Source organism: Orcinus orca, chromosome 2 (assembly GCF_937001465.1).
Source record: "Orcinus orca chromosome 2, mOrcOrc1.1, whole genome shotgun sequence".
Lineage (NCBI taxonomy): Eukaryota > Metazoa > Chordata > Mammalia > Artiodactyla > Delphinidae > Orcinus > Orcinus orca.
In genome coordinates, this window is record NC_064560.1 from 92,190,056 (window position 1) to 92,203,101 (window position 13,046).

Genomic DNA, 13,046 nt, shown 5'->3' on the forward strand with positions numbered 1-13,046 from the left:
AATTTAAACCTTATTTTAACTGTGACAGCATGACTGCAAAGGGCTCCATTTCCAAACGAAAGGAAAAAAATAAAATAAAGCCTAAAAAAAAAAATTTTTTTTTTTTTTTGGGAAAAAGGGCCTCCTGCACGCCCAGGCATGCCCCTCCCCCTAGCTTCCAAGGACCCACAATATTTTCAGTAATTATAACATTACCTAGTTTTCCCATGGATATAACAAATGAGGGACAGAGAGAAGGGGGGGGTGTGGGGAAGAGGGAGGAAAAAGTGAGCACACAGACAAAGTCACCATTGTCACCTCTAATTAGGTTTTTTTTTTTTACCAAAATGGCTTGAAGCACAGAACTCTGGGAATCTTTTCCTTCCTCCAGGAGGCCTTTCTGTTTAACCCCACTGTGGGTTCCCCTGGCTGGGAGCCCCATGCAGAGGTGGAGGCCAAGCCCAGCCCTGCCCAGGGAGGGGGAGATTACCACCCGGACCCCACTGCGATGGCCCTGCCACTCACCCAGCCCCTCACCTTGGGCAGACTCCTCCTGCCCCGAGCCTCAGTTCCTCATCCCTAGAATGGGGTGGTAACAGCAGCTGTCCTGCCCAGGCTAGTGCTGGGAGATCAGTGGTGAGCATCTTGTAAGCCACAGAGAACCCACAAAGCCCAGGGACATGCTATGGGCTCTGCCACCTGGAGCCCAGGTAGGGCCGTTTCTACAGGTAAGCAGAAGGCTGCAGTGGCAATTTCACGGCCCTGGGGCGTCATCCAAGGATGACCTTAGCATAATAATATTCTCATCACAAGAGACTTGAGCCAGAAGAAATCATCTACTTAGTTCTGGTACAAAAAGGGGCACTGAGGCTCAGCAACAGTCAGTGACCATGGGTTGTTATTTCACGGAGGGTGGGGCCTCTGGGAAGCGTGGCCCTGCGGGCATGCTGACGAGGCCTACGAATCCATGAGGGCATGCTTGGGACCTTCCTGTGAGCAAACAAATTTCTGACAGCTTCCCAGTCTGGTGGTGACTCCTCAACATGAAGGTCACCCTCAGAGCTGGGCCATGGACCTCCACAGTCCTAAGGAGTTTTTGAAGAGTAAGGACAGCACTGGAACCAACAGAGACAGCCCCTTTCTGAACACGTTTGATGGGCTGCCGGAGTTTCCAGAAAATCCAAAGACAGACTGAATGAATGTGCAGTCCTTATATGCCCAGAGAGGGAAAGGGACTTGCCTAAGGTCACACAGCAGGCAAACAGCAGAGGGGGGACTCGGGACAAGAACAAGGCAGCCTATCCCTAGCTCCAAGTGAAGTCTTACCTCTTTGATGAGGTGAGACACACTGCACCCCCAAACCACAGAGCTCCCTCTTCCCTCCCCCAGCTCCTCACCGCTGCTCTGAAGGCAGCCATAAGGCTCATCTTGTCCTTTGCGCCCTCTTGTCTTAAATGGACTTTTTTTTTTTAATGAGATCTTTTTTTAACATGCGTTTTTTTTTCGTTTTTTTTATATTTAAGTATAGTTGATTTACAGTGTTGCAGGTGTACAGCAAAGTGACTCATATATATACACATACTCTTTTTCAGATTCTTTTCCATTATAGGTTATTACAAGATATTGAATATACTTCCCTGTGCTATACATTAGGTCGTGGTTGTTTTATCTGTTTTACATATAGTAGTGTGTATCTGTTAATCCCAAATTCCCAATTTATCCCTCTCCACCCCTTCACCTTTGGTAACCATAAATTGAGTCTACTGCTGTTCTGTAAATAAGTGCATTTGTATCATTAAATGGACTTTTAACCCCTGCGCTGTTACCTTAAGTTCACATGTGCCTTTTCTCTAAGCCTCAGTGAACCCACCTATAAAATGGGGATTATAATGAACTATACTCCTCCTATACCCAATGGTTGTAAGGATTATGGGAGACTCTATTAAAATGCCCAACTCTGTGCTGAACAGCTAGTAGGCACTTACTCTGCACAACCCTATAATGCCTAGCACAAAAGGTACCTACCTGGTAACATCATCACTGACGGACAGAAAATAAAATGGGCACGTGCATTTATTGAGCTCATACCAAGTACCACCGGTTGTACTTCACACGAGGGTTTGGGTGAATTGTGTGTGTGTGTGTGTGTGTGTGTTTGTGCGCCAGTGGAAGATAGGGAAGAAGTGAGTATGAACCCCTGCATATTGCAAACTGCAGCCAAGTCTCTCAGCAGTGCAATGAGCCAACTCCCCAGGCAGCGTCACCTGGAGCCGGGCAAACTCTGACCTTTTTGCAAGTGTGAGTTTGAGTGCGACCCCTGCCTTGATTTAAAGAGACCACAAGCAAGAGGCCGCTGTGTAAGAGTGACTGAGCGAGTCTGGAGAACACAAGAGTCAGATGGAGAGAGAGGAGGGATGAGAAATGCCCCCTTGTCTCCCAGGACCAGATAACAATATCGCCCATTCATGGAGCACTTCCTACATGCCTGTTATTAACTCAGGCCCCTGAGGTGGGGCTCCCATTATCCCCACTCTTACAGAGGAGGACAAATGAGCCCATGACCACCCACGGTGAGCGCGGTGGGGCTGACATTTGACCCCAGAGCTTCAATCCCCAAGCACCCCACGTGCTGCCTTTCAGGCCGTCTGATGGTGAAGGCAGGCAGTGCCAGGAAGCTGGGTGAGGAAACGGAGCCTCAGCATCACCTGGCTGGGGCTCTTTCCCTCAGCAAGACACATCCCCACAATTCTCCAAAAGACTAGCGAAACCCTTGCAGCAAGAGCAGAAAAAAATTCTAAGTTTCCTTCTCAAGTTCATGAGGCTCTTTGGGGTGGGGGGCCTGAGTTGTGTCAGGCGAGAAGCACATACTGGTTCCCATTAGCCATCCTATCATGGCGGAGGGCTGCAGGGTCCACCACAGTCACTCCCCACCAGGGATCACCAGGAGGTCTGGCCCAGCCCCTAATGCAGTGTGACTTTGAGCAAGTCACTTCCCTTCTCAGAGCCTCGGCTACCCCATCTGTGCAACGAAACCTTGAGTGAGGACCCCTGATGTTTCACACCCATTAGGAAGGATCCTTAAAAAAGGCCACCCACACAGCTGGGAGGGGGGCAGGCATGCGGAGGCCACTGTGGCCATACTTGCTTGCCCCTGATGGAGGTCGGAGGCCTCCTGAGGGAGCTGACGCAGGAGGGCAGAAGTGGAGAGATGGTGCCCGAGGGGCAGTGCTGAGGGGTCTGGGAGCAGGGAGGAACCCTGGGGGCTCCTTGGAGACGCCTGACTCACAGAAGGCCCAACTGTGCCCAGATCCCACAGCTAGGATGATACATGGGCAGGCTGGGGGATGAAACTGCTGGCACTGAGGTGGGCACTGGCATCGCCACTCCCAGCCTGGGCACATTGTCTTACAGGACCGCTCAGCCTCAGCACCTTTTGCAGATTTCAGATCCTGAAAGTGATGGGGAAGTCTGATTGGGCCTCGGGGCCTTTGTGGCAGTGACATGGGAGGCTTCGGAGAGGTGGAAGGTAGACAAGGGGCTTTAAAACCTGCTTCATGTGGCCCCAAATAAGCTACCTCTCCTCTCTGTCGCCCAATGACCTCGTCTGCCAAAAGAAAATAATTAAACGACCTTCCCAGGGCGGCCTGTTGTGAGAATTCAACAAGACAATACATGTAAAGCTCAGTGCATGTGGTACACGTTTGGCAAATGCTACGGTCATCCCCCTGCCCCTTCTCCCTGAAATGTGTCCCTCACTGTCCCCTGCCAGGGCTAAAGGTCACCTCCTCCATGAAGCCTTCACACACTTGCCTAGGCAACCCCCACTGGGATCCCAGAGCGATCTATTCACATCTTTATAAAAAAGATTTCTGTATGTGATTTTTAAATTAGGTGTCTGCTTCCATCAAACTGTGAGCATTGAGGGAAGAAGCTAGAGCTGGCAGGGTGATATGACCAGCTAGCCTAGGGAAAGAACTCAAAGCACAGAGGTGATGTGACTCCCTGTAGTGACACAGCAAGCCAAGCCAGAGGTGGCCCTGAAGCCCAGCCTTCTGGGCGCCAGCCTGGGGCTCTCTCCCAGAAGCCCTTCACCCCAAAGTGTCTATGGTCTGTCAGAAGGCAGGGAGGGCACCTCACAGTCAAGACTTCCGACACTGCCCCTGGCCGTCCTGACCCACTAAAATCTGTGTATGGCTGAAAGATCACTGCCCTGGGGATCTCAAGACCCCAGTAAGCTTCCCAAGGCTCAGCTACTGCAGCTTGAAAAGGGGCAATGCCTGTCTGCCCCTCAATGGGTTTCCTAAGGAGCAAGTGAAAAGCTGGGTTGTAAGCTGCATTTTTTTTAAAGGCACTATTAAATGTAAGGGATATTTATTATGTTTATAAGCAACTATAACAAAGCATACCTTACACGGCAGCTTCCTACGGAAGGAGGAGGAAGAAAGCATGCCAGCCACCTGGGACCTGGCTGAAGTCTGGTCGCCAAGAAGTCACTGTGACTCGGGGAAGTCACTGGTGTCTCTGGGACCGTTTCCTCTTCCCAACAAAACAAAGGTTTGGGCTGGCTGACCGCCAAAGCCCCTCTGGCACCAATAACCTGCTCTATGCCCAGCACGATCAAGGCGCTGAGGATGCAGCACGCACAAATCAGGGGCTCGAGTCCCAGGGAGCCCTGAGTACCTTGAGGCCAAGACCTGCTCGAGACAGGTGAGTACAGCCAGAGCACATGGCCGGCCTATCTCCTCCCCGCTCCCAGGCTGGCTTTGTGATTTGCTTTGACCTCGACACACACCTGTCATGTCGGGAAAACTGTGGCCCAGGGGGCTCAGGAGTCCCGGGTTCAGTCTTAATTCTTATGAGCCTCTGTTTCCTATCGTGAGAGGCGGTGACAGAACCCTTCCCGCCGGCCACCGCACGGCGTGTTGGAAGGGCTGCAGAAAGGCACGTGCTAACAGCCTGTGAGGGATGCGAGCGGGAGTGACCTTTTCTTGAGTATCTTTGTGCCAGGCAGCAGGCTGAGCACCGTACTTGGCTACCATTTAGGGCTCACGGTAAGTGGGCAAGGTGGGTTCAGTGGCTTCCCCAAGGCCATAGGGTACCGACTGGCCCTGCCTTCTGATTCTGGAGTAAGATGGTCTGAGCCCTCTATGCAGAGCTACAATCACCACCATCACCCGATCGCCACCATCCTCCTCCGACCCCCCGCAGAACAGAACTCAACAAGGTGCAGAGCACTTTCACCCAGAGAACCTCAAACACAGGGCCTGTCTCAGCGCTTCATCTCCAAAGGGCAGGGGCTTGTCGGGCTCTCCTTTGCTGAAAACAAACTTTGGTCAAGGTGGGGGTCTTGGGGCCACCGGCGGCCTGACACATGGAGGGTGTCCAACAAACACTGCTGGTGTTCTGCCCACGTCCCCTCAGCCTGCACCAGTTCAGGGCACGACCCAGCTTCTAAATGCCAGCACCTGCTCTTGTCCCAGGACGTGCCTGAGAGGTTGCTGGGGCCTTACTCTGCTTGAGAGCTGGAAGCACCAGGAACGAACACCCAAGGAACGGTGGATTGGAGCCCCAGCTCTCCCTCCCCTCGGCTGGGATAACTCTGAGGTGAGCTCCATATTGTCTCCCAAAGTCCCTAGCAGGATTCTGCTCCTACCCACAGAGGTAACTGGCTTCTGGCCTCCCCACCCTCTGTTCCTTCTCCACACTCCACTGACGTTTCCTGGGTCAACCCCCTGCCCCAATAAACCGTGCAATTGAATTTCTGTCTCAGGGTCTGCTCTGGGAACCCCCAAACTAAGAAAACCTTGCCTTGGCCCCAAACAAATCGTAGCTACGGTAGCTGTTCCCAGGCCCAAGTTCCTAGAGAGACGGGAAGTTCTGTGGGAACCAGAGTTGGGTCTCCTCTGCTTTGTGCCCCTACAGGAGGCCCCAGGCCAAGCTGCGGGGAGGGAGGTGCCCATAGATGGAGCGAAATGAACGTGAGATGGGTCATCACATGGAACACTCGTCCTTGTCCAGAGAAGGCCCCAGTCTAGCTGGGAAATAAGACATAAAACAGTTTGTGAAGCTGTTCACACAAAAAGAAGAGTGTGGTCCCAGGGGGTTTCCTAGGTGTCTAGATAAAGGTCACGAGTCTTACTGAGAGCTGACTTACCCAAGGTCACGTGGCTCTTCTGTCTAGGTGTGAAAACAGATTACAAGCTCCTCAAGGGCAGGGTTGAGAGAAGCCCTCTGTGTCCCCGCCACGGCAGCTCAGAGCGTGCCCTGGACGAGGTAGGGAATCAGTAAAGGGCCACTGGTTAATCTTTACGGAAAGACCAGGCGCCCCGGCCGCAGTGAACACTTGAGGAAGTACCCGTATGTGTGTCCCATGTGTACACACGAACCTCGGATGACAGCACCCAGCCAAGTCTGGAAGATGTGCTGCAGACCCATGGTCTCCCCTCGCTCTCTTGGACGCCAAACCCAATCTGTCAGCAGGCCCTGGCCGGTTCTGCCGTCCCGACATCTCAGAACCACTGTCCACACACAGAGACTGGACTCCAGGACTCGGCCTGGGGCCAGGACTTGGCCTGGGGCCAGGCCTCCTGGGGCAGGTATCAGCCCAGCCCACCTCCCACAATTAAAATTGTGAAGTCTCTAGACCCAAGAGGATGGAAGGAGGCAGCGTTCAGCAGGCCTGGTCCCAAGAGGTGCCCAGTGGTCACTGCGTCCCTGCCCTCTGGTTTCCTAGACCCGGAAGGGCCCTCAGGAGCTTCTATTCCAGGAATTTTTTTTTTTTTTTTGCAGTACGCGGGCCTCTCACTGTTGTGGCCTCTCCCGTCGTGGAGCACAGGCTCCGGACACACAGGCTCAGCGGCCATGGCTCACGGGCCCAGCCGCTCCGCGGCATGTGGGATCTTCCCGGACCGGGGCATGAACCCGTGTCCCCTGCATCAGCAGGCGGACTCTCAACCACTGCGCCACCAGGGAAGCCCCTATTCCGGGAATTTTTAACCAGGAAGGCACGAAGTGAGCAGCTGGGGAGCCCGCTGAATCAGACTGGCCATCAGGCGCGTGGACTGTGACAAAGACCTCCAGTCAGAGGCTCTAATCCAAGCCCCTCATTAAACAGAGGGGAAACTGAGTCTACGGGAGGGGCGGTGACGGACCCAGGGCTCCAAAGCTAAGACCAAGTCCCCGCAAGTAAAGCTTTTGGAAGAGCACATCCCACACAGGCCTCTCCCTATAGCTTTGCAAGGAAGCTCCTGTCCTGTCTCCTTTTCCCCGATGATCTCGAGCAAGAGTGAGTTAGGGTGCAGCAGGGAAGCGGAAAAACCTGGGGAGGGGGTGGGAGCGTGACCCCTCCCCCAAGGAGTCTTGCCATCTAATGAAGCAAAGAGAAAGGTTCAGGTGGCAGTTCAAACGCTTGCGTTTTAAAGATGAAAGTATGCGATTCAATTAAATGTTTAAGTAGTGTTTTCTCATACTAAATCACTGAATCGTTGGTGCATTCCTTGAATTTCTCAGGGCACTGTTCATTTTTATTTATTGTCGTAACCCAATGCCCTTAGCTGCGTGAATGGTGCTATTCGAAGGAAACTTGTTTTGCAACGGGGAAAGTTGTCCCAGGTCTCTTAAAAGGTTCATTATGTGCCTGGTAACTCCGTTCTATTAATAATCCCGGACTATATAGGCAGGGCTTACTTTCCATTTAGCATTATATTTTCCATAATTCTGTAAACAGCTCCTCCACACAAACCCTTTTGATATTCAATTCCTCCCTGTTTTTTTCCCCTAACCACTCTTCTCTCTGGGCCTACTCCTTATGAAAAGAAAAAAAAAAAAAAGATGGAAAGAAAGAAATCACCAAGCACACATATTTTTTCAATTAGGCCATGCTTGGTGCCAAAATATATGGATCCCACTAATAGCCATAAGTAATCTTAAGGTCTTTTCCCCAAATATTTTGATTATTTTACAAATCCCCCAAGGAATGTGCTCTTAGGGTGATTTATGGAGCCCAGGCAGGATTCATGATTCGGGCAGGGGGCAGCTGGCTGCAGCGGAGCAAGTTAGGATATGGGGGCAGCTGTGTGTGCCCCCCCCCAGACACCGCCTTGTGGGAGGGGAGAGGTGGGGGAACCAAGGGGCTCTCAGGGGGAAACTTTAGGCCATCTCTGCAGGGGTGAAAAGGGGGAGTTGGTGGCTCCTACACAGGACAGGTGGCTGCGGTCTGCCCTCTGGGGAAATGGTGGCTGGAGCAGAAGTCACCTCCACAGACATCCCCCATGTCTGAGGATCCCCAGGTCCCCTCTGTTTGCCGTGCATTCTCAGGTGGGGTGTTTTGTCCAACCTCTATCAAATTTACGCTGCTCACTTTTCAACTTTCACTAAGTATGCATGACTACGGGGGAAACCATGATGGCAAGGGAAAGCTAATCTGGAATTAAGAACTACTGTATCTGTGAATAATCTTCAGGTGAAGAAGCCATGCTGGTGGACAGATGAGGAGGTACCACTGGCCCAGTGGGCTCTGTCAACGGGGGCATCTCCAGCCCCCGACCATGAAACCTCTCTACTCCCAAGGGACAGCCAAGAAGATGGGGCCAGGGACCCTCAAAGACCAGCTGGGATCGGCAGGCTGGGTTCCCCGGCCAGAACTTCCCACTGACCAAAGGGGCCCAAATCAAGGACGAGCTTGTTAGCAGGGGCAGATGAGGCTCTCAAGTGAAGGGCAGGTATGGTGGCAAGGGTCAGGCCTTGGCAGCCAGAGGCGCAGGGCCCATCCACATCCCGACAGCAAACTGCGCAACTCCTGCCAAGCCTCAGTCTCCCCTCCTGCCAAGTGGAGCTAAGAAGCTCTGTCTTCCTGGCTGGATCCTCTCGTGCAAGATCTACTGGTTCAATTGGGTTGTTCTTTGTAAGTGGAAAATCAGGCCAGAAGGAATTTTGTATTAGGCCTGTTATACAAATAACTGATATAATAAACATCCAACTGCACAGCATTCCCCCAAAGTAGCTTAAATACCCCTTTCCCTTCCTTACGCGTTAAAATGAAATTAACCCTACAGAGCCAATGTCTTTGCATTCTGAAATCATCCTCCCAACTCTGAAGAATTCAGTTCCTCACACTGAAGTCTGACTCCAACGTCCCATGAAGCCACAGTGGGGGGACTTGCTGGATTCACTAGCGGGTCATCGTAACCGTTCACATCTGGAAGTGAGCCCTCTCTGCACTGCCTCCCGTCAGCTACCGTCAAACTGAACCTCGTCCTTGACTGGCCACCCGAGCAGTTTAATGATCACGCCCACCAAGGGCATGAAATCGGCCACAGCCAGAAGTGGCCGAGCCTCAGTTTGACAAAACTAAAGACATAAAAGCCTGGAAGTCGCTGTCTCAGCCTCCCACACAGCCAGAGGGTGTCCCCAAATGACGCTCTCCCTGAACAAGCGGATGACTCTTCATAAGCAGGTACGCGCAGATCCCAACCCCCAGCTACCCACCGCCAACACCAGGAACCCCCCACCCCAGCACAAGTCCAGAGAGGAACTTGGAGCCTCTGTGTCAGCAGCAGGAACAATAGGCTGAAGTCAGGGTCCTTGAGGATGTGGAACAAAGAGCTGGCTCGCCGGAAAGGGAGACCTTTAACTTCCAGAAATCACACACGTCCCATCCCACACGTTGTCCCGCGACCAGGAGAGAGCCCCAGGGTCACGTGGCCTTTGGAAGATCCCAGGTTTGTTGGGGCCAGAAAACCCCCAGGCTTGAAAACACGTAACAGGACAAGAGTCATCCCAGTTGCACAGCTGCTGGGGTCCCCGTCTCTCTGCATGTGCCCTGAAACCTTCACCTGTCTGAGGCCCCAGAGGGTGTGGGCAGAGGCTGGCGAGACCGGTGCCAGCCTGCCCTATCTCCCCCCACCTCCAGCACCTCCAGCTGATTCACCGGGAGCCTCGGCCTCTTATCAGGGCCCGCCAGCCAGGCACCAGCCCACATCCCCACTGGCTGCACCTTCCGCCTGGAGCACGCCTTTGTCTCTGGCTCCAAACTGGCTGCAGGAAGTGGGGCGCAAGGGAGGGGCAGGGGTGCCACAAGGCCCCGGAGGCACTGCAAGGGGCCTCCCCATCTGATGTCACATGATCCTCACCTAGAGACAGAGAAGCAGAGGTGGAAAAGAACTCAAGAGACCATCCACTCACGCTGTGTATGAGCAAGCTGAGGTCCAGAGAGGGAATGAGACTTGTCCAATGTCACACAGCAAGCTGGAGGCAGAGGCTGGGCTGGAGTCCCAGCTTTCCCAGCCTGACTGTCTGTCCTGTGCTAGGCCGCTGACAGGCCGGGTGCCCTGAGCAAGGGGCTTCGCTTTTCTTAGTGTCCTCACTCACAAAATGGATTCAGCACTCAGACCTTGAAGATTCAAGTCCAAGATGGGAAAGTGTTTTGCCGAAATAAAAGTGCCCTCCTGGAGTAGGAAGCCCTTCTCTTAGCCTGAGTAAAGGGGAAGTTTAGGGAAAGGAGTGCAGGGGAACAGAACAGGAGGGAAAAGGGAGTCACCAAAAGCTATTTTATTGCAGGGGCCCAGGAAGGGAGATGAGAGGAGATCGGAGTCAAGTTGAGGGGCAGAGGGCATGCCAGCCTGGGTGCTGCAAGAGGGGCCTCCCGGGTCAGTGGTGGGGCTGGACGGCCTGGGGCTGGAGCTCCGGACTTGAAAAGCAGGATGTTTGGCTGGGGCCTCTCCTCTCCAAATAAACAATCCACAACCTTATTCAAAACAGAGGGGCACACTGGGGAAGGGCCTGGTCACCTTATTTCCATATCCCCTCCCCAGGGGAGTGCCACCAGCTACCTCGAGGGCCCTCAGACCGGTGAGGTGGGAGGCAGCGGCAGGGACCAGGGTTGGGCAGCAGCTGCCACCCATCCAGAGGTCACCTGGGGACCCCCCATCTTGCTGGACGTGTGGGGCAAGAGTCTTGCCAACTGACACCCTCCTCGCTCCCATCCTAACCACGGGCACCCAGATTCCTGGCCTGAGAGCCAGAAAGGGGCCCCGAGAACAAAGTCTAGTCCCTCAAGAAACCGAGGTTCAGTCAGTGAGGCAACTGCCCCCAGTCACACAGGATCGGGGGCATGAAACTGGCACCCAGACTCCCTGTCCGGCACTTTCCAGCACCTACGAGAGGGGTGGGGGATGGAAGGCTCATCCATTTTCTTGTGGAGATCTGGACCAATCCTCCACCATGTTCTTGGATTCGCTTGTCCCCTGGAGCCTTGGTTCACCCAGCCGGTGTTTATAGAGAAGAGACATGGTTCTAGGCTCGGGGTGTAGCCAGCTGTGAACAAGACTCAAACCCTACTTCAAAGAGCTCATATCAGCTTCCGCTGGTAACAAGCTGCTTTTTGTTATTCAACAAACATTCACCGTAGGTCTAGTCCACGTGAGCCCCGAACCAGACGCCAAGGGCGGCCAAGGCACTGTGGCCCCACCCTTAGCCTGAACTTGTCACACGTCCTGCGCTCACGCTCCTGTGGCCTTTCAGGTAGTCATCATCTTCCCCATCCAGGTGGATGGGAAGCCACCTGAGACATGGACCAGGTCTTGGCTCTCTGCTCTGCTCCCAAATGGCTTGGCCAGAGGCAGGCCACAGAGCATCCACTCAAAAACTGGGAGTGGACTATTTACCAAATGCCTCCCTTCCTCCGGCAGGAAGTCGCTCCCAGCGCGGTGGTTTTTTTTTTTTTTTTTCCAACTCTTTCTGGGCTCGTGGTTTGGAAATAGCAAAGGGTTGTGAGTTACAAGATCCGGGCCCTCTCCTCCACCGCTGCTGGGAGAGAAAACGGATACAGCCTTTCCGGAGAGCACTCTGACCTTAAATGTGCATGGCCTTTGACCTAGCAGTCCCACTTCTAGGAATTTATCCTAAGGAAATACCCAGTGATGCGCACAAAGACGTATGTACGAGGACCCTTACCAGGAGGCAATGTTCCTGAAGTTAAAAAAACAATCATTGCAACAACCTAAATGTCCAGGCCCCGGGAGACTGGTAAGTAAATATGGTACATCCATGAAATGGAATGCTAAGCAGACATTAAAAAGCACACTGAATATGTGCTGAATTAAGCAAGTGTCCTCAATATTGCTAAGAGCAAAACAGAGCACTACAAACAGCTATATATACTTTTAATAAGTCCCTTCTTTTCATTTGGCAGTATGTACATCTATATATTCAGCAGATTTCTACTTCCCATTTTTTGCTAAGACAGAGGATGACATGAAAAATAATATTCCAAGCTAGTTAAATAATAATTTCCTTTCAGCGTGGTAGAGTTAAGGGTAATTTGTTTCTCCTTAGTGCTTTTGTTTTCTAAATGTTCTGCATTAATCATGTATTACTTTAAAAAAGGAAGAAAGAGGAAATGCTATTGGGGTGGGGCTTGGGCCATCTAATGTCTGTAGGAGCCTCCTTTGCTCATCTAACAAGGACATCAGTGACATTGATAGCTAGAAAGACAATACCTGCACAGGTGTCGTACATCCTCCCCATTCCACACTCACAAAAGCCCTTTCAGGTAGATACCCACTTTACAGATGCAGAAACTGACTCCATGCCAGCCCAGAGGCCTCTGCTCACCAAGCCCCACCACCAGCCACCCCAAGAGAACGCAGCCCACGTCAACCTTGTGGGATCGGCTGGGAGTGGGGGGTTGGGTGGGAAGCTGGGAAAAACCTGTGCCACCACAGAGCCACCAACGCTTCTAAGAGAGCAAACTCTCAGCTGCTACCTTCTCACTGCGCACTGCAGGGGACTCTCAGAATCCCACAGGGATAGGCCCTGCAGGGTCTCTGGCTGGTGGGCGCGTCCATTCACCCGCTCAGCCTTCTCTGGGCAGCTGCCACAGCAAGGCAGGAGTGACTCATAGAAGGGCAGGGCATGGTTATGTCCCGATGTGGAAACTGAGGCCCACAGAAGGAAAAGTCACACAGTCAGGGTGTGGCCTACCACATGCCGACCGTGGAGGGGCAGCCGCTCTGGAATGCAGGACTTCCAAGTGCAGGGGCTCCAGGGAAAAGAATTTCGGCGCTGAG

At 52.9% G+C, this 13,046-nt stretch overlaps 1 protein-coding gene across 1 annotated transcript in view; it reads right to left on the minus strand.

Moving 5' to 3' along the window:
- The window catches only part of SMAD6 (SMAD family member 6), a 75,362-nt gene that overhangs the window by 24,735 nt on the left and 37,581 nt on the right, over positions 1-13,046 (minus strand). The window lies entirely within an intron of this gene.